Source organism: Panthera onca, chromosome A2, assembly GCF_046562875.1.
Source record: "Panthera onca isolate mPanOnc1 chromosome A2, mPanOnc1 haplotype 2, whole genome shotgun sequence".
Taxonomy (NCBI): domain Eukaryota; kingdom Metazoa; phylum Chordata; class Mammalia; order Carnivora; family Felidae; genus Panthera; species Panthera onca.
Window position 1 is genome coordinate 25,881,059 of NC_138340.1, and position 23,465 is coordinate 25,904,523.

The 23,465-nt window shown below is 36.4% G+C and overlaps 1 protein-coding gene and 1 pseudogene across 34 annotated transcripts in view; one reads left to right on the forward strand and one right to left on the reverse strand.

Annotated features, from left to right (window-relative positions):
- SLMAP (sarcolemma associated protein) overlaps positions 1-23,465 on the forward strand; it is a 150,143-nt gene that overhangs the window by 39,922 nt on the left and 86,756 nt on the right. The gene's annotated exons all lie outside the window — the stretch shown is intronic.
- On the reverse strand, positions 924-14,189 carry LOC132675747 (pyruvate dehydrogenase E1 component subunit alpha, somatic form, mitochondrial pseudogene; annotated as a pseudogene).

Here is a 23,465-nt window from a genome sequence, read left to right on the forward strand (position 1 = left end):
TATTCTTAGATCTTTAGAAGCTCTCCCCTTCTCTGCAGGGTTATAGCTGCAGTAGATAGCCCACTATAGGGGTCATTATTTCTGTGTTGGAGAACAAATTAGTTGAGTAACATTGTCAGGAAGCAAAAGGCAGGAGTTTGACTCCACAGTTATGGAATATAGTTTGTTACTTAAAAACATATTAGAGGATTCCTCTTATTATAATAACTTTTGTTTATAAAACATATTTATGTAATTCCCATGACAGGAGAAAAGTGCTGTGTCTTCTGATTTGATAGACAAAATCAGCTCAAGACAGCTTTGTGACTCACTGACAGAGGAGGGAAGAATTCTTCTTGCCTTAAGGATTGGATTTTATTTTAGGATGAGTTATTTGTCTAAGTACAGATATGAGAGAGTTCCTACCCTACATGTCAAGTCTCCTATTCTATCTTCCCAGAGATTTGACGCAATGCCTCCTAACTCCCAAATGTATACCTTTGTATCATCTGCTACTTGGGTCATGTTAATTACATAGTGTTTATATTTCTTCCTCCATGTTTTTCTGAATGTAAGAATTTGTGAGTTTTTCCTTTAAACATTTTGAGCTAGAGTTTTAAACATTCGTTGGTTTGTTTCAGTTAAAAAAAATCATTTCTTAATATAGAAGAGACTGGTAACATGTCTGCTTCTATGGAGGGAAATTAGGAAACTGTGGGATGTAGGGAAGACATTGTGCTTTCCACTGCATCACTCAACCTTTGGAACCCATTACATTTTTTTCCCCAAAATTTTAAACCTAATTTTATAGCATAGCATAAATACGTTCACAAAGCTTTGTTTGTTTTATGGGTTTTAGCCCTTTTAAAGTTGAGACCACAAAATCTCTTAAAGTTGACTATGAATGTTTCATTGAAGACATAATGATGAATTTACAGTCTTCCTTAAATGACCCACTTAAACTTGATTCACTGATTCACACCATAAACTTTAAAAGGTGGATTGTTGGTGCCGATTGATGGCTTAATTCTTCTAAAGTTAGTTCATAATCAACTGCTGCAAACTGGACCATATTCTCAATTTGTTTCTTCACTTCAACATCAATGTCCTTTAATTCTTCAACATTGGCTATATTGCTGTCTACTCTTCTATCTTTGAGAAGCATAATGAGGTCACTCTTCTTGTATTTCTTCTTGTGTATGATAACTGACTCTGGGATCACTCATACTGTGTCCTGGATATTGGTGAGTCTGCAGCTATATCAGCATGACCCCCTTCACAGATCTATGATAGGCAGCTACGATCTTTGTTGCTTCCTGGACACATAGAACATACATTCCATCTGCTCTTAGCCCAGGAATAAAATTTTCTCTCTTGTAGTAATCAGTGCTGGCTGTTGCTCTCTCAGCAGATGCTCCCATTCCACAGCAGTTATTCCCACAGATGAAAATAAAGGTTGATTTCCACAAAACTGTCATATTGTAATTTTCAAATATAAAGTCAAGCAGAACTCATCTTTTCCATTGTATTTACAGGCCAGACCCATACCGGCTCCCAGGGGACCTGAGCTCTGACAATGTCATTGCCCCAGTAGTTAGCAGTTCTTGGCATACATGTGCATTGATCCTTCTTTGTCTTTAGTACAGGCTTCTCTTTGTTCTGTAAACTCTACAAATTTCTGGGACAGAAGGGCCACAAATAAAGCAAAAGCCCACTAGGTTGAGATGAGATGATCCATGATATTTATCCAATCTCAAGTTCCGCACAAACTTCCTGACACTTCATGAGCGATAAAAACCACGAATAATATTCTGTTAATGCTCTTGGTGAAGAGTCTGATCATTCTCTACTATTTGAGTCCCTCTTCCCTGATGAGCACTGTTATGATAGGAGGGCCCTCTTCTAATCCATGAAGGTCACATTTCTTAATTTCAAATGTAGCATCATTTGCAAAGTTACAGGATATGTCTCTAGCAAGCACTCTCCTAGCTGTGATAGTCAGGAAATGGTGGGTATCTTTTTCTTAGAGCATCTTCCTCTTGAGTGCAGGCCCTGGTAATAGTTGCAGTGGTGGTGATGATGTCATTCTCTACACTGGGCCATAGGCCCACAAACATTTTATAAGACTGTATGATATTCATGAATGGGCTGTAATTTTCTTAACCATCCTTCCATTGTTATAGTTACCATTGTTTGGAAACTATTATAAATTTTGCTTTGCTGAATATCTTTATACTTAGATCTATCTTTATTCACATTTTTTTTTATTACTTCTTTAGGCTAAATTTTCAGAAGTGAATCAAAAGTCACATTTTAAAAGCTCCCTTGGTATACCTTGGTAAACTGCTTTCCAGACAGTTTATTCTCCCATGATCAGCTTGTGAAAATGTTTCTTTTATGTCAGTCTTGGAAGCACGAAATATTTGTTATTTAAAATACTTCCTGCTACTTTTATTATTGACAAATTGAACCCCTTAAATTTTTATATTTCAAGGTCAATATGGGTGTGTGTATATTTATTCTTTTTTTTTTTAGATTTTTTTTTTTAATGTTTTTTTTTGTTTTTGTTTTTGTTTTTTGAGAGAAGCGCGTGCGTGTGAGAGCAAGTTGGGGAGGGGCAGAGAGAGAGGGCGACACAATCCGAACCAGGCTCCAGGCTCTGGCTTGATGCGGGGCTCAAACTCAGGAACCATGAGATCATGACCTGAGCCGAAGTCAGACACTTAACCAACTGAGCCGCTCAGGCATCCCTGTATTTATTCTTCTTATCCTTCCTCTGTTCAGTGGCTTTTCAAAAACGGCCTTATTAACATATAATTTACACTCCATAAAATATCCCTATTGTACATGTCAGTTGTGTTTACTTGAAGTGAATGATTTTTAGTAAATCTGTAGTTTGTTACCATCACCATAATCCAGCTGTAAAGTATTCTCATCACCCAAAAAGTTTCCTTTTGCCCATTTGCATTCAGTCCTTTATCCCACACCCAGCTTTAGGCAACCACGGATCAGCTTTCTGTCTCTGTAAATTCGCATATTCTGGAAATAACAAATAAACAAAATCATATTCAATTCCTTTGTGAATGGCTTCTTCCGCTCAGCATTGTTTTTGAGGTTCATCTATCTTGTAAAATATATCATAGTTCATTTTATTTATTTAAAAAATGTTTATTTTTGAGAAAAGGAGGGCGCATGCTCAAGTGAGTGAGGGAGGGGCAGAGAGAGAGAGAGAGAGAGAGAGAGACTGAGAATCCCTAGCCAGGTGTGGCACTCCAACTCAAGCACTGTGAGATCCTAACCTGAGCCGAAATCAAGAATCAGACACTTAACCAACTGAGCAACCCAGACGCTCTTTTATTGCCGATATATCTTATTTGTTCAGTAATTGATAGACATTTGGTTTGTTTCCAACTTTTGGTTATTATAAACAAGGAACTATTGCTGCTAGGAACATTTGTGTACATTTCTTTTTGTCTTTGATTTCTCTTGGGTAGATACCTGGGAGTACAGTTGCTTGAAACCCATTAAATTTCTTATCATTACTTAGCCACAAAAATGTTTCTTTAAAGGAATAGATGATAGCACTAGATTTGAGAAGGAACACAGTTCTATGATGTAATAGTTAACGTGGAATGATTAGAGTAGGCAAGTGAAAAGTTCTAACACATGTAGTATGACTAATAATGGAAACCACTTCAGGATTTATTGGTAGATGAGCAACTACCAGAACCTAAAACCAAGTGAAGGCAATTAAAATTAATGGGTATCTAAAAAAACATTGAAAACTTTGGTTCCATGAAAAATGAGAAAAATGGAAATGGGACTTCATTTGCATTTATTTTGACAGAAAAGTGAAAATATGTAACACATAAAATGTCCTTCTTAACATAAAAGAAGGCCATCAAGACTTTTGTAGATAAACAGGCCAAAGATATAAGCAGTCAGTTCATTCAAGATCAGTGTATACAGCAAGTAAACATTCCTTCTTGCTAGTGATCACAGAAATAAATATTTAACAAGTTGGTTATATTAAATTAGCAAAATTGATAGCGCTGGATGGAAAGATTGTGTTAGTGATGTTGCTTTGTATGTTGATCTAGTTCATGTACAAAGCAATGTGGCAAAGCCTATCCAGATCCTTGGAATAGTAGATTCGGAAATAACTTTTATTTTAGCTTTCTTGAATGTAATTTAAAAATTTTAATAGTAAATTATTAAGGGAGGGAATACATCAGAAGATAAGAAAACAGTACAGATTTTCCCCATGTGCTGAAGGTGAGTCTGGTTGTGCTATCCTCTCCACTCTGTCTCTGTGACTCATTCAAACTCTGGAGGCACTAACTCAACGCAGCTTTTTTTCTTTCCAGCCAGAGAACACATGTTTGTTCTTCTGTAGCCTGAATCCTGCTTTTACAGCTTTGGCTAAATCCTGGATCCAGTTGTTCTTTAATCCAATGACTCACACCTTAGGAGTTACCCATCCCACTCCACGAAAATGCTATTAACTTTCTTATTTGGAATAAATAATTCTGTCATATTCTGTCTACAATTTATATCAGTAAATTTGCTTTAGACACTCACAGGAAAATATGCTTCCTATTGATTTTTTTTTTAAAGTTCTTTGTGGAGTTCTTCTGTATGGGTGGGACCAAACACTTGTGTCACTCCCAGTTAGTACACTTACAGTACAGTCATCCAACAGTAAGTGATTTTTCAGTTTGACAAATTGTCTGCCAAAAAGTGATAAAGTAGAACATTCATTGAATCAAGAAATGGAACTTGATCCTTGCTTTATTTATTTTCCCCCTGCGCCTTTCAAGTTATCTTTTTTCTTCTAACTTCAGAGATTCTTTCCGTTTCTGATAAATTTTTATTGGATTGATAATATTTCCCCCTAATTACTAACATTATGGATTTTTACATTATCATACTTGTTATATAAGGCTGTAAGATTTTAATTGTTAGTTGAGCTTATGTGAAGTCATAGGTAATGTGTAACAAGAAGTTAGGAATGATAAAAGGCAAAAAAATTCTTATTCATTTTATTATGCTTGCCAGCAACTTTTGGTTTATTAAGAATTATATTGTCAATTTCCTTTACAGAGAGCAACCATAAATACTCTTCTACTAAAACTGTAAATAATCTTTTCCTATAGGTAGTAGTGTAACTGTATCTGGTCCCTTTAGGTATTTCTACTCAAATTGTCTTAACTACTTAAGGATCTCAGGAAGGGATGGCACTGTAGATCCTATTAGTTTTTGCTTAATTAATGCAACAGAATCGGAAAGTCCAGTCAGTTAGGTGACTTGACTTATCTTGAGCTCTGATTTCTGCCAGCTTATTCAGGTCACTTACGGTGTCTCTTTTTTACACTGGGAGAGGTATTGTTAGCCCTTGGCCATTTCCCTGGCATCTTGGATGTTTCTTTTCCTGATTTTCATATACCTGACTATCCTATCTGGTATTCCTTCAAGCATTTTCTCCATTAATTTCTCCTTAAATGCTAGTGTTTCTAAAAGTTCAGTCATTGTTTTCCCTGTGATTACTTTTGGATCATTTCATACATCACAATATTAGTAACCACTCAAATGCTGATACCTTTCAGATATCTTGAGCCCTAAGTTCCAAGTTTTCTGTCCTCTGCCTGCTGACATTTACTCACTTGGATGTCCAATAGAGACTCCAAAAGCAATATACTCCAAACTGAAATGAATCATTCACTCACCACCCCCCTCCAATATTTCCAAATATAGATAATGGCATTATCATCCAGTAGCCCACGCTAGAAACTGCTTTCTTCAACACTGAACACATAGGATCAATCACTAAACCCCTTTCACTACTAAGATCCTAGTTTAGAATCTTATTATTTCTTTATTTTAGTACCCTCATAACTGGTCTTTCTGCCTTCAATCTAGTACGCCTCAAACAATGTCAATTTGATCTCAGTACTTTCCTGCCTAAACCCTGTAGTGGCAAGTACCCTGTCATCTATATGATAAAGGTTGTACTGCTTGATATGTCTTAAAAGGCTTGGTGACTTCTTACTTCTTGAGCCTCAGTGCTATACTTCACATGCCAGACCTTCTCCTCAGTCTCCCCCTACTGCCGCCCCCCATGTTGTTTCTTACCTCTGTTTGCTCATTCTGTTTAAATCCCTTCTCCACTCATCTTGACTCTTACTCAGCCTTCATGATTCAGCATAGACAGTTCCTTTAAGAAGTCATTTTTGAATCTTCAGGGTGCCCTTCTAAGTGCCTTCTTGTCTACTGGATTATTCTTATTCGTATATGAAAATGTTTTTTCTTTTAAAAAAACTAGCTTGACTTCACTTTCCCTTCCAGCTATTGCTCATCTTTTTTGATAGAAATTTTTTTATTGAGGCATAATTGATATACAACATTATATGAGTTTGATATATAATGTTGGTATACAACATATGAGTTTCAGGTATACAACATAATGATCCACTATTTGTATATATTGTAAGATGATCATCATAAGTCTAGTTAACATCCATCATGATACATAGTTACAGGATTTTTTTCTTCTGTTGAGAACTTTTAAGGTCTACTCTTATAGCAACTTTCATATATGCAGTACAGTAATATAAACTATAGTCACCATGCTATACATCACATCCCTGTACTATAACTAGAATTTTGTACCTTTTGACACCCTTCACCCATTTCTTCTTACCCTCACCCCCTGCCTTTAGTAACTACCAGTCTGTTCTCTGTATTTATGAACTTGTTTTTTTGTTTATTTTTAGATCCCACATGTAAGTGAAATCATACAGTATTTGTCTTTCTATCTCTCAATTTCAGTTAGCATAATGCCCTCAAGGTCAATTTATGTTGTCACAAATGGCAAGATTTCATTTTTTTTTAATTTTTTTTTTTTTTCAACGTTTATTTTATTTTTTGGGACAGAGAGAGACAGAGCATGAACGGGGGAGGGACAGAGAGAGAGGGAGACACAGAATCGGAAACAGGCTCCAGGCTCTGAGCCATCAGCCCAGAGCCTGACGCGGGGCTCGAACTCACGGACCGTGAGATCGTGACCTGGCTGAAGTCGGACGCTTAACTGACTGCGCCACCCAGGCGCCCCTGGCAAGATTTCATTTTTTAATGGCTAAATAATATTCCATGGTATGTGTGTGTGTGTGTGTGTGTGTGTGTGTGTGTGTGTGTGTGTATTTATCCATTCATCCATCAGTGAACACTTAGGTTGTCTCCATACCTTGGCTATTGTAAATAATGCTGCAGTAAACATGAGGGTGCATATATCTTGAGTTAATGTTTTCATTTTCCTCAGGTAAATACTCAGAAGTGGAATTGCTAGATCTTATGATAGTTGTATTTTTTTTAACCTCCGTACCATTTTATGTAGTGGCTGAACCCATTCACATTCCCACCAACAGTGTACAAAGAGTCTGTTTACTTGACATCGTTGCCAACACTTGTTATTTCTTATCTTTTTGGTAATAGTCATTCCACCAGGTGTGAGGTGATATCTCATTGTGGTTTTGATTTATATTTCCTTCATGATTAATGATGTTGAACATTTTCTCATGTGCTTGTTAGACATCTGTATGTCTTCTTTGGAAAAGTGTCTATTGTGATCCTCTGCCCATTTTTAAATCAAATTGGTTTTTTGTTTTTGTTTTTGTCTTGTGTTGGATGAGTTCTTTATGTATTTTGGATATTTACCCCTTAATAGATTAATGATTTGAAGGTGTTTTCTCTCATTCAGTAGGTTGATGGTTTTCTTGGCTGTGCATGCACATTTCTTTGCTTCCCTTTAGAGCAAAACTTCTTAAAAGATTTGTCTATAGGTGTGGTTTCTCATTCCTCTTCATTCATTTTCTCTTGAATCATTCCAGTCAAGCTTTCATTTGCTGCTATATCTATACAGTTTTTGTCAAGGCCATCAGTGGCTTCCAAGTTGCTTTTCCAGTGGTCAATTTTTGTTTTTTATCTTACTTGATTTTTCAGCATCATTTGACGTAGTTGATTTCTCCCATATTCTTGGAAAACATCATTCCCGTAACTTTTGGGACATATCACTTTCCCTTGGTTCTTCTCATACTTCACTGGCCATATTTTAAATTTCTTTTGCTTGGTCTTTTTCTCCCTGACCTGTAAATTTTGGACTGCTCCAAGGCTCTGTCCTTGGCCTTCCTGTCTGTCTGTACTTGCTGTCTTGGTGATTTCATCCCATCTCTTGACTTCACATTCTTTGTATGTGGTTGGTGACAACCAAATTTTTATGTTAAGCCCAGACTTCTTTCCTGAACTCTGAGTTCTTATCCAACTGCTTTTTTGACATTTCCGCATGATGTCTAACAGCTCCCTCAAATTTAATATGTCCAAAGCCAAACTGCTAACCCCTCCCTCAACCTCAATAAAAGATTAAAAAAAACACAAAAAACAAAAAACAAAACCTTACCTCCTTTAACCCTCCCAGCTCACATAGACACAATTACATCCTTCTAAGTTGCTTAGGTTAAAAACTTTGGTATTGTTCTTGACTCCTTTCTTTCATGTTGATTCATACAGATTCATACATCCAATCTGTCAGGAAATCTTGTGTTGTATAAATTACATTTCCTGTGTGTGCTGTGTTGTGTAAAGGTTAATCTTATGCTTTTTCAGTTTTACAACTGGTTTTTAAGAGCAAGAATCCTGAAGACCGTAGTTATACCAAATCTCTTAGTTTGAATTACCTCAGGTAAAGAATTCTGGTGGGTTGTTGAAGCTATTCCGTTCAGAATTGAATCTTGTAATCTGAAAGAACAAAAAGGAAGTGAGCTGTGAAAACTCTTAAGTACAGTTCAAAAGTCAGTGATTTTACATCTGAAGTCTGTTGTTCACATGTGCAAGATGATGACTAGCCCTTTTGAATTTATTGGACTTCTTTCCTCTTTGATTTCCCTTGATGTTTACCTCTTTTTTTCCTAGCAGATTCTGCTTTTGTATGTCATGCAGTTGAGTGTGTATCCCTCTTTTGCTTTTTTTTCTTTTTATCTTCCTTTCGCTCTCTTCCTCTAAATTTTTTAAAAATATTTACTTATTTTGAGAGAGAGAGAGAGAGACAGAGTGCGAGCAGAGGAGAGGCAGAGAAAGACGGAGGGAGACACAGAATCCGAAGCAGGCTTCAAGCTCTGAGCTGTCAGCACAGAGCCCAATGTGGGGCTCGAACCCACGAACCATGAGATCATGACCTGAGCTGAAGTCAGACCTTAACCAATTGAGCCACCCAGGTGCCCCTTGCTCTCTTCCTCTAAATGACCAGAATGTGGAATTGAAAATTTGCTAGGCTTATTGAATAAAATATTCTCTTTTAATTTTAAAGTATTTAAGATTTCTTTTTTTAAAAAATGTTTATTTTTGAGAGAGAGCATGCTAGTGTGAGCAGGGAGAGAGAGAGAGACAGAGAGAGACAGAGAGAGAGACAGACCCAAGTAGGCTCCACACTTGTCAGCACAGAGCCCAATGTGCACGGCCCCATCCCACGTCCATGATATCATGACCTGAGCCAAAATCAAGAGTTGGTTGCTTAACCAACCGAGCCACCCAGGCACCCCGATTTAAGATATTTTTTGGTGGAGATAAGCACGGTGAACATTTTGTATACATTCTTTCAGATTTTCGTTTTCTAATGGTATATTAGCATATATATCATTCTTTCTGTGTAAAGGGACTACTGTATATCTTGATATATTTTAATTTCAGTACCAATAACTCTACCTCATTATTTTTTATGATTGTGATATTGTGATTGTGATGTCTGATATATCATCAGATGCACATATGTAGTTTGGTTTGACATTATCTGTCTCCAGTTTTTAACTTCTGTTAGCCTTGCTTAGTGAACATGCTTATGCATTTGCCATTGCACGTGTGTGAATATTTCAGTGTTTCTGTAGGTTAGATTTCTGGATGTGGAATTAGTCAAAGAGTATAAGCATTAAAAATCTTTGCGGTGCCTGGGTGGCTCAGTTAAGCCTCTGACTCTTGATTTCAGCTCAGGTCATGATTTCATGGTTGGTGAGATTGAGCCCTGTGTCAGGCTCTGTGTTGACAGCAGGAAGCCTGCTTGGGATTCTCTCTCTCTCCCCACCCCCCCTTCTCTCCCACTCCCCTGCTCACGCATGCACATGCTTTGTCCCCCTGTCTCTCTCTCAAAAATAAACAACCATTAAAAAAAAAGCTTCATAGGTATTGCTGAATCATTTTCCAAAAAGGTTGTAGCACTTTATATTCTCATCCCCAGTATATGAGAGTGCAATTCCTCCACATTCTTGCCAGAACCAGGTATCAAACTATTTTTAATTTTTGTCAAACTGATATTGACCACTTTGCTAATTGCCCATCTTCCTGAGCTTTTAGGTCTCTTGAGAGTTTCAGAATTAGATGCTTATTTACTCCTTCACATACATTTCACTCTCTTTCCCTTTAAACAAAATTCAAATAGTATAGGAGGGTGTAATGCAGTAAACTCTGTCTCTGCCCTGATAGTTTAAAGGGTGTCCAAGTGGCATTTTGAGTTTTGAACTGAGTGAGTTATGGCCTTCTGTTTGCATTATTCTATGACTTGACTGGGTTTCCAGACCTATCACTCAGGGCCAGGAGTATAGTAGGACTCTTGTTTAGAAATGGAATTATGACATCGCTGAATATCTCATGGCTTAGTTTATTCATAAGTTGGTTCATAATGTTAAATGAACTGTAGATTGCTAATCTATGTAATACTTTCTAAGTGTATTTATGTATATACTTGAGAGCAGTACTTTCCTTTTGATTTAACTTTGATTTGGGAATCCCTGGTCCATATTGTGATATATATTTTATATTTTTCATGAAAAGTTTTTAGTTGTGCTGTGAGACAAAGGTTTAGCTGCCTTTGTTCTGTGCACAGGTTGTGGTTATTTATGGTAATATTCACGTGTATTGGGGGCGGTGACATACTATTTTTAACACCGTGTTAGAGTTCAGCTGTTACTGATCTATTTATATCTCTATCAGCTGTTTACTATTTAATTAATCAGCAGAGGACTTTATTTTTAAGAACTTTAACCAATAAAGGAAAATCTTGTATCAGTTCCTTTGAAGAAAGTCAGTGATTACATATTTATGCATATTCTATGGATTTAATAATAGCTTCCATTTTTTTATTATTTATAACTTGAAAGAATTTAATGTGGTATATTATTCTATAAGTATCAGAACTGATCTAGCTGGTTGACAATGTTTTACATATATATGTGTGTATATGTATGTAGATATATGCTGCCATTTGTTTAGTATGTACAAATATTTTGCTTAGTACTTTACATGCTTAGCATAATTTAACCTTTACAACAAACACTCTGAGCTAGGTACTGATATTATTCTCAATTTATAAATAGCGATTTATAAGTATCTTTATAACTAAAGGGTGGCTCAAAGAGGTTAAGTAACATAAGTAATACTCAAGGTCACACAGTAAGTTAGAAGGTGATAGAGCTGGAATTCAAACCTTAATGTATACTCTGTTTTATATAGCATGTTGTTATTTGGATGTAATACAGTTTGGCCTATCCTATGTTAAAACGAAACTTTTAGTTTCCATTGTAGAGTATGAATCATTTATATTTTGTTCTATGTTAAAAAAAATCATTTGTGACTTGTGCCTATTGGAACTTCCTAAGAGGCAATGAATGTTATAGATTAGAAAAGATAGGATAATAGTGCTGTTCCAAGCATGTTTTGGACATCAAGGTTTGGGAGTTAACTTAGAATAAAGCCTTGAGTCTCTGATTTAGGTGTTTACTTAGTGAGAAATGTTATCTGAGAAATAAATCTTACTTGTTAAAGTGTTTAAACTGGGCTTCGGAAAGAAAAGAATGCTTTTAACAAGTAAAGAGTGTGGGTGGGTGGAAGCAAGGGTCCAAGAACAGCATAACCAAACACATGGATGCCTGGGGCTTATGTAGGGAATTGCTAGTAAAGCAAGGCTGGGATGGATGATAGTTTTTAGGAAGAATGGTAAATCAGGTTAGGGTGATTGGTGTCATTTTTAAAGTTATCACAGCTCTTGGATTTGATTTTTGAAGACACTAGAGGGACAAAAGCCCTTTTATAAAGGGAGACAAAGTGATCAAGTTTGCATTTTTAGGAAATAACTTTAGCATCAGTGTGAAAGGTGGAGAGTATGGAATCATAGTCCTCATCTTGACAACGATTATGGACCTGGGTTAGAAGGACAGTAATGGGAAGGGAAAGGCAGGGTGGAATTGAGAGATTGTTCTGAATCTGAATCATAATTCATAGGAATTGGTGACATAATGGATGTCTTATGGGGTTATTGGTATTACTTATTACTAATAGTATTTATTATTACTACTGTTTTGCATTTGCTCTAAGTGGCTTCTCATAGTCATATTTATTGTATTATTAGTAGGCTGATGGTTGAATTCTTGACCAGAGGTGTTCAGGAAATGGTGGGGGAATGATGCGTTATAAATGTTACACTCAATGAAATATTCATTTAAAATCCTATTTGGGGGGGGTGCCTGGATGGCTCAGTTGGTTAAATGTCTAACTCTTGATTTCAGCTCAAGTCATGATCTCACAGTCTGAGATTGAGCCCCATGTTGGGCTCTGTGTTGGGCATGGAGTCTGTTTAAGATTCTCTCCCTCTCTCTCTCTCAAAAATGAAATGAAATGAAATGAAATAAAATAAAATAAAATACTATTTGGTTTATTCAGCAGACATTTTGTTAATGTCTAGGGATATCACTGACAAAAAGGGATGCCACTGATCCTGATCTTCATGGAATTTGCCATAGTGATGAAGAGTCTAATAGATCTTGTTTGCTGTTCTTACTTTTCTGTGTAATCTTTGGGTATATGATTTAACTCCTAATCCTGTCTGATCATGTGGGATAACTGCTTATATAATAGTATTCTGAAGTTTAGATGAGGTAATGTGTGTAAAGTGCCCAGCAAAGTCCCTGGCATAAGCAAATATTTGTTCTCTTTTAATCTGCCATGGGTACGTAAACTAGGAAACACAAATTTATTAGGATTATTTCTCAAGTAGATGGCAGTAGGTAGCAAACACATTTTTGAAAGAGATTTTTTAAGTTTATCTTTCATGATGATTTGGCATCATAAAACCTGATTGTTTTATTTTCTCCATTGTGAGTATAGATAGGTCACTTGGCTTGTGTGTCAGCCTCAATTTGCTGATGTATATGATCAAAATCATTCTTATTTCACAGGGTGATTGGGAGAAATATTAGAGATAGTGGCTATGAAATTGCCAGACAAACCTAAGTACATAGCTGAATGGTTCAGGTTAAAGAGTTTAAAATGCTTACGCTCATTGACCTCAGCCATTCAGTTATGTACTCATACATTCATCTCTGTACAATTACTAGCTTGGGAGGCCCTTTGGCAAGTTACTTAACTATTTTTAGTCCTCATTTATCTGTAGTATAGGGATAATAAAACATCTATCTCTATAAGATTAGTGTGAAGATTAAGTGAAAGAATGCACAGAAAGTAGTTTATCTAAGTGCATGGTAAGCAGTCAAAAACTTGTGATTATTATATATTATGTGGTATGCTTTTGACATTATTGAACAGTGAACTCTTCTTGGTTTGGCTTTGCTCTGTAGGTGAAATTTCTATGTAGCTGAATTCTGAATATAAGCCATATTACCTTTCATGGTAGTGAAGGAAAACTGATGATCCTTTTCAAAGGAAACTTCACTTTGGTCCTAAAAGTTTCCTAGGGAAAAATATTTTAGGCCTTGTGTTTAAGTCATAAATGGAGGTAGAATTGATAATAAATTTCAGTTGAAAATAAAAAAAAAAGACGGGGCGCCTGGGTGGCTTGGTCGGTTAAGCGTCTGACTTCGACTCAGGTCATGATCTCACGGTCCGTGAGTTCGAGCCCCACGTCGGGCTCTGTGCTGACAGCTCAGAGCCTGGAGCCTGTTTCAGATTCTGTGTCTCCCTCTCTTTCTGCTCCTCCCCTGTTCATGCTCTGTCTCTCTCTGTCTCAAAAATAAATAAACGTTAAAAAAAATTTTTTTTTAAAAAGAAAATAAAAAAAAAGAATAGCTCTTATCTGGGGGTATTACTTACCCATCCTCAGGAGCTTGGATGTCATGAGGGATTTTGGAGGGTAGATGGCGTTTGAACATCTGAGTCATGTGGCAGCAAATGGGAGCCTCTGCGTTATACTCAGTCTTGAGGGGTTTATTTTCTTTAGTTCCAACATCATTTCCTATCTCAGTCAAAAAGATTGTTTCATAAGTTGCTTTGTTATTTCTATTTATTCACGTAATAACCAAAGCACTCAGTTGCAAATGTGTGAATTGTCAAAACCTTGAGGAGATAAATCTCTTGAAGAATTAACTGTCACTAAAAATGAAGAGACATGAGTAAAGACCAAGATGTTTTAAAATTAAAATTACATGCCTGGGCACCTGGCTGGCTCAGTTGGTGGAGCATGTGACTCTTGATTTAGGGTTGTGAGTTTGGGCCCCACATTGGGTGTAGAGATTATTACTTAAAAATAATGTCTTAAAAAAGTAGGATTATATGCCAGCCTGAGTGGTTGTGCCTAACGGATGGAAAAGGCCATTGTGGTTATTTTCATTACCTTATTAAGCATTTTAAAAAGCTATGAATGTTCTTTTGGGAGTAGATGTACTATTTGTATCTTTTAACATTTCCATTGAATTTGTTTGCCAAATAAAGTGTTTTATGTGTGGGTAGTTTTTTTTCTTTTTTCTTTCTAAGTAAGATCTAGATTCCTATATTTTGCCAATTTTGCTAGTCTTTAATGGAAACTTTTTTTTTAGTATCTCCCTCTCCCCCATCTCTTAGTGACTATCTAAATGAATATCAGCTGTCCTTAGATTGAGCCTGTTGTATGCATTATTAAATAATATGTAAGACTGCATCCTTTAAATGTAGTACCTTGTTCAGTATTTCCCACAAATGTGATCACAGTGATTTACTTTTGTGGAAAATGAGGCTATTATTCTATGGATGAGGTTTTTAACTATCAGAGATACAGAGTGGAAGTGCAATTACTTTGTTGCTTCAGCTGATCTCAGGATGGTTTAAGGTAACATTTTAATATCACAATATCCCCTTGTTCTATCTCTACTATGCTAAAATACATGATACTTTTTATAAATACCTATTTTAAATATTGAAATAAAATATTTGACATTCTTTGAGGTAATTAGAGATTTCTTGGCATTTAAAAAATTGAGTTGGGGATCAGTATCTGTTCTTTAATACCAATTACCTAAACAGGAGCCTCAAAGTCAAAGTTGAATGCCTCTTGCTGTGATTAATACACCATGAGAGGAGAAAATAATTAGTATTTGCTTGTCAACCTGTTTTAGGATGTGGGAAATTGGTTATTAACCTCCGAATTAGAATTTGGTGTAGGCTTTCAATAGCCTCACCTCAGAACTAATGTTCTGATGATATATTTATTTTATATCTTGCTGAGCTTCAGTAATCTAATTTACTTTGCCTGAATTCTCAGTGAAGGATTGTCACAATTTGCATATTTCAGAAGGATGTGCTCATTGTAGCTTAATTTTGTATGTTTTGTATTGTTCTCATTAAATTTTGAAAATTTCTCCTTCCCACCTTCTCTGTGTCTGTTCTTCATAATCTTATCTCTGTTCCTATGTAGAGAGATAGAAGAAATACGTTTTCTTTCTCTTTTGTGAGCTGTCTCTATAAGAAGAAATTATTGTACAATGAGTGTGTCTGGAATATCACTTGGAGATGGGAAAAATCTTGGCAAATTCATAACATTTGCAAGATCTTTGGGTGGACAGGTTCATTCTAGTTTATGTGTGAGATTTCATTTTGGTGAAGAACATTTTGCCACTTTTCCATGTGTTTTCCTATAGCATATGAATGGAACTTTGTATTTCCCCCTCCAGTGGCACAGCTTAAAAATTTCAGCCTCTGAAACATGTGGTTCTTTGCTAGTCAGGAAGCCAAGAATGTTATAGAAACAAAAAATATATAAATATATAAACAAACAAATTCATATATAACAGACATGATGTATTCTAAGAAATAACTAAATTATTGGTGGCAAAAAATGTGTAAGTCATGGGTCTCCCTATTTCTAGTTACACCCACTGCAAATCATCCTACACACAGCTGCTAGATTATCAGAGCTGTTAGAATAATCTCCCTAAAACAATATTTGCATCAAATCCTTTAGTAGTGGTTTCTCTTAAGAAGTCTCAACTCCTTAGTATAGTGTGCAAGACCCTCTCTTACAGCTTCACTTTCTCTTGCATTTCCCCACTTCTTCCTTTGGCTTTGGTTACCCTCTGGGGCTGGGCATTAATTATACATAAATGTATTGCAATACCTGTTCCTTTTCCACCTCCTCCTTCGCCTTGCCTTTCATTCAGATCACCACCCTCACTTGTAAATGCCTCCTTAGCAACTGACTGTTCCTAACTATACTTCTTAGCAGCCTCTCCGGATTTTGGTACTTAATTCATACTCTGTTAACTTATTCTCAGTGTAGAGGTGGTTGCATTTGGTTTTATAGATGTGCAGTTTCTCCAAGACAGGTGCCAAGTAAATGATGTGCTTTAATTGTGGAGTTAGAGTTAAAATTGACCCTTACTATTCTGATTGCTTCAGGAAAACTTCATAAACAAAGTGGGATTTCATAAGTTTGTACTCAAAGACCAGAGAGTGTGTATCTAAGTAGGAGAGGAGGAAGACAGTGTGGAGGTTTTAAAGGAATAATGTCAAATCTGTGATAGCTGTGAGACCATGGCAATCTACTTAATATACCTGAGCCTCAGTTTTTTAATCTATAAAATGGAAATGGTAATATCTACTTGGTAGGATTGTTGTGAGGATCAGAAGTACCTGCACATAGCAATTAGTCAATAGATGGTAGCTATTTTTATAGGTTGGGATTTGTTTGATTTGGCCCAAGAAAAGATTTGTAGGTTGAAATAGAACTAATGGGAATGATGTCATGGAAAATGGCAGAGAAGGAAGCTCCAAAGATTGGTTCCTTCACCAAGACAGCTATTAAGCTAGCATGAACTCTCTGAAGCAATTGTTTTGAAATTCTTTAGTCATACACTTGCAGCATCCAGTGGCGTGCTTAATGAAGAAAGAAGCTGGTAAATTTCTGAGAATTTTGGGTTTTACACAGTGACTACCATTTTCTTTTTTTTTCTTTAAAAACTTTTTAAAAAAATGTTTATTTATTATTGAGAGACAGAGACAGAGTGTGAGTGTGGGAGGGGCAGAGAGAGAGAGGGAGACACAGAATCCGAAGTAGGCTCCAGGCTCCGAGCCGTCAGCACAGAGCCCGACGCAGGGCCCAAACTCATGGACTACGAGATCATGACCTGAGCCGAAGTGGGACACTCAACCAACTGAGACACCCAGGCACCCCCAGTGACTACAATTTTCTATCCTTCAGCCTTGTGACAATCAGCTGTGGGTATGGTGGCCCATGGTTCCTGATGTGACTTGCTTGTCCTTCAGAAATTGTGGTTTTATGTTTTGACTGCTGCTTTTGATTGCTGAGGGACCAGCACAGAGACTGACCATTGTTTCAAACCCCACAGGCTAATGTGATTTCTCTGGCATCTTCCAAAGAAATTTAAAGAGACAAAATACCTCTACCCCATTTTTCTGATTGGATCCTGGCATTTAAAGAAATTTCTGTCAGGACCCTGGCTGACCACAGAAATAATAGATCAGAGACTTCAGTGACAACACACAACAAGGAATATAGTCTTTGCAAAAAAATAAAAAAAAAGTTTGGAAAAGTCACTAAACCAACAACTGTATCCTTCATCTAATAACAACAGCAATCTGTAGAAAGAGGAGAGAACCTAATTTCTAGAATTACCACGTTACAAGATTCAAGGTATCCAGTTTTCAACAAAAATACAGAACATACAAAGACATAGAAATTGTGGCCCTTAATAGGAAAAAGAAATCCCTGAAGAAGCTCAAACATTGGACTTAAGAGACAAAGACTGTGACTATTTTAACATTCTCAGAATGCTGAAGGAAAACATAGACAAAGAACTAAAGAAAATGAGGGGAACAATGTGTAAACACATGGAGACTATCAATGAGAGATAGAAAGTAGAAAAAGTAAAATAGCTGAAATAAAAATCAGCAGAAGGTTTAGTAGCATATTTGAGCAGGCAAAGAAGGAATCAAAAAACTTAAAGATATGGTGATTGAAATACCCTGTCTGAGAACCAGAAAGAAATAGATGAAGAAAAATGAATAGTACCTAAGGGACATCATCAAGTGTATCAACATGCACATTATGGAAATCCCAGAAGGCAAAGAGATGGGAGAGAAAAGAACAGGAAAAAAAAAAAAAAATTGAAGAAATAATGGATGAAAAGAATTTAATGGTTTTAGCTCTTATATTTAGGTCTTTGATCCATTTTGAGTTAATTTTTGTATATGGGATAAATTAGCTTTATTTTTTTGCATGTGGTTATCCAGTTGTACAGTCCAGAGACTATTATTTTCCTATTGGATGGTCTTGGCACCTTTGTTGAAATTCAGTTGCTTATCGATGTACAGTTTTATTTCTGGACTCTTAATTTTACTTTAAGTATGTCTGTACTTAGGCCTGTACCACACTGTTTTGATTACTGTAGTTTTGTAGTAAGTTTTGAATTCAGGAAGTGTGAATCCTCCAACTTTGTTCTTCTTATTCAAGATTGTTTTGCCTATTTAGGGTCCCTTGCAGTTCCATATGAATTTGAAGATTGACTTTTCCATTTTTGCAGGAAAGGCTGTTTGAATTTTGATAGGGATTGTATTGAATCTGTAGATCACTTTGGTTAATGTTGACACCTTAACAATATTAAGTCTTTCAGTCCACAAATACGGGATGCCTTTCTGTTTCTTTAATATTTTGTAGTTTTCAACGTGTAAGTCTTTTACCTCTTGGTTAAATTTATTCCCAGTTATTTTATTTAGGTGCCATTATAAATGAAATTGCCTTCTTAATTTCTTTTTTGCATTGTTCATTGCTGATGTGTAGAAACACAACTGATTTTTGTGTGTTTATCTTGTGAGCTGCAACTTTGCTGAATTTGTTTATTAGCTCTAGTAGCTTTCTTGTGGGTTCTATGGGATTTTCCATATATAGAATCATGCCATCTGTGAATAGACATAGTTTACTTTTTCCTTTCCAATTTGGAGGCCGTTTGTTTCTTTTTCTTGTGTCTAGCTAGAACTTCTAGTACACATTGCATAGCAGTGGTGAAAGCAGGCTTCCTTTTCATGTTCCTGATCTTAGGAAGAAAGCTTTCACTCTTTCACCATTGAGTATTATGTTAGCTGTGGGATTTTCATGAAAGTCCTTTATCATGTTGAAGAAATTCCTTTCTAATCCTAGCTTTTTTTTTTTTTTTTTAATCATGAAAGGGTATTGGTTTTTGTCATGTGCCTTTTCCGCGTCAATTGAGATGATTGTGTGGGTTTTTTTTTTTTTTTCTTTCTGTTAATATGGTACGTTACGTTGATTGACTTTCTTATATTGAACCACTTAGGATAAATCCCACTTTTTCAGCCAGCCTCTGCTTTTCCAGCTTGGGTGAATTGCAAGTTAGGCTGAATAGAGGTGAGGGCCTTGCATCAGTCCTTTAGGTAGTCCCAGACAGGTTAGAACAGATAGACAAAATAATTTGTGATTTAAGTCTACTCTGCTCTCTCTGGAACCAGGTACCAGGGTCCCACACTAGAAATGCGGGTTGATCTCTTAAAGACTTCTGTTGTACTGGGGAAGGGTATGGGACAAGAGTAAGTAATGCCACAAAGATGTCCTACCATTTTTAAGTTGCCTTTTTCTTGATTCAGTGTTCACTTAGTTGCTGTAAGACTATTTTCCAGAATTCTAATTCTAAAAAAGTTGGTTTTGACAGTTTCTCCTTGTTTTTCAGTGTTTTTGAAGTGGGATGGGAGCGTGGAACTGCCTACTTTGCTGTTTTGCTGATGTATCTTTCTTCATTTTTTTTTTTTTATTTTAAAAAATGTCCTTCTTTTTACCTTTTATTTTTCTTAATGGATTATTTGTTACATTTAGTCACTTGTGTCCTTCTAATTTTGTATTCATTTCAGAATGATTCTTTTTCTCTTATTTTTTGAGTTCTTTCACCTTTTCTGGAGTTTTGTAATTGTGATTTGTATTTCTTTTTCATGTTTTGAATTATTAATGTCTCTTAGCTTGCTTTGAAATTGTATAATTTTGATCTCAAGGTCTGTTTTTCATTATCTGTAGGGATGTTATTCTGTTCTTTAGCCTCATTTTTCTTAAAATAACTGGGATGGGGCTTTGATATTTTTCTGTTGCTCATTTTTATGTGAAATTTGTTTTCCTGAACTTTAAGAAGGGAGTCATGGTTCAGGAGAACTTTTCTAATGTCACAGAGCTCCCTCTCCTGTTGTTTTTGTAAAATGCTCAAAAATACGGTGGCTCTTTTTCCCTTCTCCAGTTTTATTTGGATCTTTTCTTTCCTTGTCTCTCTTGTCCCTACCTTGCTCAATTTTGGTTTCAACCCAGCAACTTTCCTTATTATAGAACCCTGCCTTGGAAAGCAGTTTTGGTTGGTAGGTTGATTTTAAGAATTTATATGACTCAGGCTGCTCTAGCCTTTTTCAGAACTTAAGTCATGCTCATTTGTTATTGGATTGGGCTAAACCTTTTCCAATTTCAGCTTCTCCTCTCAAATTGCCATCACACTGTCCAGTGAATACCTACTGACTATTTAGATGTTCTCAAATCCCTCAAATGCGCCATTGCTTCCTTATGCATCCTTTTGAACAGATGCAGATTTCATGTATGTCTGCTGGCTATTGATGTTTTCCTCACTCATTTTTATTTTGAGGTTTGTGTGGATACCTTGCCACCTACTTTTTTTTTTTTTAAACAATTTCCTTAAAACTTTTTTTAACATTCATTTTTGAGAGAGAAAGAGAGAGAGAGGGAGGGTGGGAGGGGCAGAGAGAGAGGGAGACACAGAATCCGAAGCAGGCTTCAGGCTCCAAGCTGTCAGCACAGAGCCCAATGCGGGGCTCAAACTCACAGACAGCAAGATCATGACCTGAGCCAAAGTTAGACGATCAACCAACTGAGCCACCAGGTGCCCCATCATCTACTTTTGTTGTAAATATTTTCTGTGGGATTTTGGTTTGCTATCTTAGTCAATCTGTTTGATTTTAATTCAGGTAATTAAAATTTTATGATGCAGTACCTGCCATATCTAGAATCCATAATCCATTCTGTGTTCACACTTTAAAAACTCTCCTGTATGGGCTTAGAGGTTCTGGCCCCTGGGCTATGGCATGTCTACTATATAGTGCTTTGTTCTGAAGTTTGAGTGCAAATGTTATTGACCTATTGGTGTTGGATATTGCAAAACCTATCAATGTAGAAAGGGTTAGAAAGAAGCAGTTTATCATTATAGTGGAAATGAAAAAAGTATTTACACATTTTAGCAAAGTTGAAAGTGATGCAAATGTATTTGTTTATGGAATGAACAACAAGAACTTTCTGAAGGCCAAGAACAAATTATGCAACCTGTGAAGTATAGTTCCTGTGTCATCAGGAACAACAGAATCAACAATCAGAATCAACAGAACCAGGGAAAAGTGGTGGGGCAGGGAGAACCTCTCAGTTTAAAGACAACTGTCAATGCCTGATTTCAGGGAGCTTAACATTTATTCAGAGGAAAACAAGGGGTTAATTGGAGATAAAATCTGAAAACAGTGAAAAGTTGAACTTTGGCCACAAGCTACAGAGGGTTTTATAAATTCAGGGCTCCTTAAACACCTGCTCTAAGTGAATACCTGGTGGCTAGTACAAACACTAGAGCTACTCGGGCATTCCTTATGCTACTAGGAAGTAAAGATAGTTAAAGCTTCAACAGGATTTGAAAAAAATTTTTAGAGTAGCCAAGACTGATCTCTTTTAAGGGAATAAAAAGAAGAAGCCTGATAGAAGGTTTGTCAGCATAGAGAAGAAAAATATTTCTGGCTTAAAAGTGACAAAAGATCAGCTAACATACGTACTTATGGGGAATGCATCCAGGGACTGTAAGCACAGTCCCTTCCCAGGCTCTTACAAACAAATTAACCTCTTTATACCTTCAGGAGCCTAAACTGCACCTAGAATAGCTTCTGTACAATTTAGACTGAATAATAGTAGATTGTTTCATAGAAGATGCAGAAGCATAATTTTTAATAGCAATTTTTCAAACAGCCAAGAGTAGAAGGTTAAAGCATATTAATGAAAATAGTTGTGCAGGGAAGTAGACTGATGTGGTCTAGCTATACACAAATGCAAAGGCTCAGGGGCAGGAGTGGAGGTTAGTGTGGCTGAGAGGGATGAGGATAGAAAATAGTGGGAGTTAATGAGTTTGGAGAGGGAATGGAGAGCAAGATCATGCAGGGCCTTATAGGGTGTAATAAGAGCGTTAGGTTTCATTCTAGGTGTTTGGAAGCCACTAGTAGGTTGAGAGCAGAGGGAGGGTGAACAACTACTGTAAATGATATGTGTTCAAGCTAAATGGAGGCTGTGCTTCGGGCAGTAATACAGGCTGACATGTCAAAATGAAAAGAACCTGGTTTAATGTTGACTTCAAGTTTTTTTAATTTGAAAATTTGTGGTTTTAGAGTCACCTAAGAGCTATGTAAGAAGTGTTGAAACACACACATATTTTTGTTTGCTAAAGTTTGCTAAACAGTACTGAACCTCATTTCATATATTCTTATTTCTATACAGTTTAAATCAAAATGCTAGCCACAGACTACTAAATTGACTTAGTAACACGCTAATGGATCAGAACTTGAAGTTTGCAAAACATTGTAAATCTAGTATAATCCCTTTATTTGGCCTGTCAAGATACTGCAAATGAGCCACCTAGAATCCAGATATTGCCACATTTCCCAAGAATATGTTCATTGAAAAACAAAACCAAACTCTCTTATATAGTGTAACAGTAGGTTGCAGTGTGGGAAACATTTGGAGGATAAGCACTCCTACTTGACTGTATTACCTGTGCTTTTCTCCCTGGTGTGAAATGGGAAGGCATGTCCATTTCAAATGGACTTGTCACATATCAATACAATTTTCATTATTAATGGTCTGTAATTAAATATATGAACTGCTAGCCAAAGTAACAGTTGGTCTTTTTTGAATTACAAATGGAGAATAAGTCATTTATAGACAGCGTGGTAGCCTTTATATTGTCACCTAAGAATTAATGAAAAGAATGTCATTTTCGTATTTTCTGCAAGTTGTTGTATTTCATTTTGGAAAAGTTTGTGGAAGGAGTGAAAGATAAATGAAATATAAAGGTCAGTGCGAGGTAATGGGGAAAAGATGGCCCTTTCAGTTCTGTTATTTGAATCCTTGCTCCTAGTTCTGT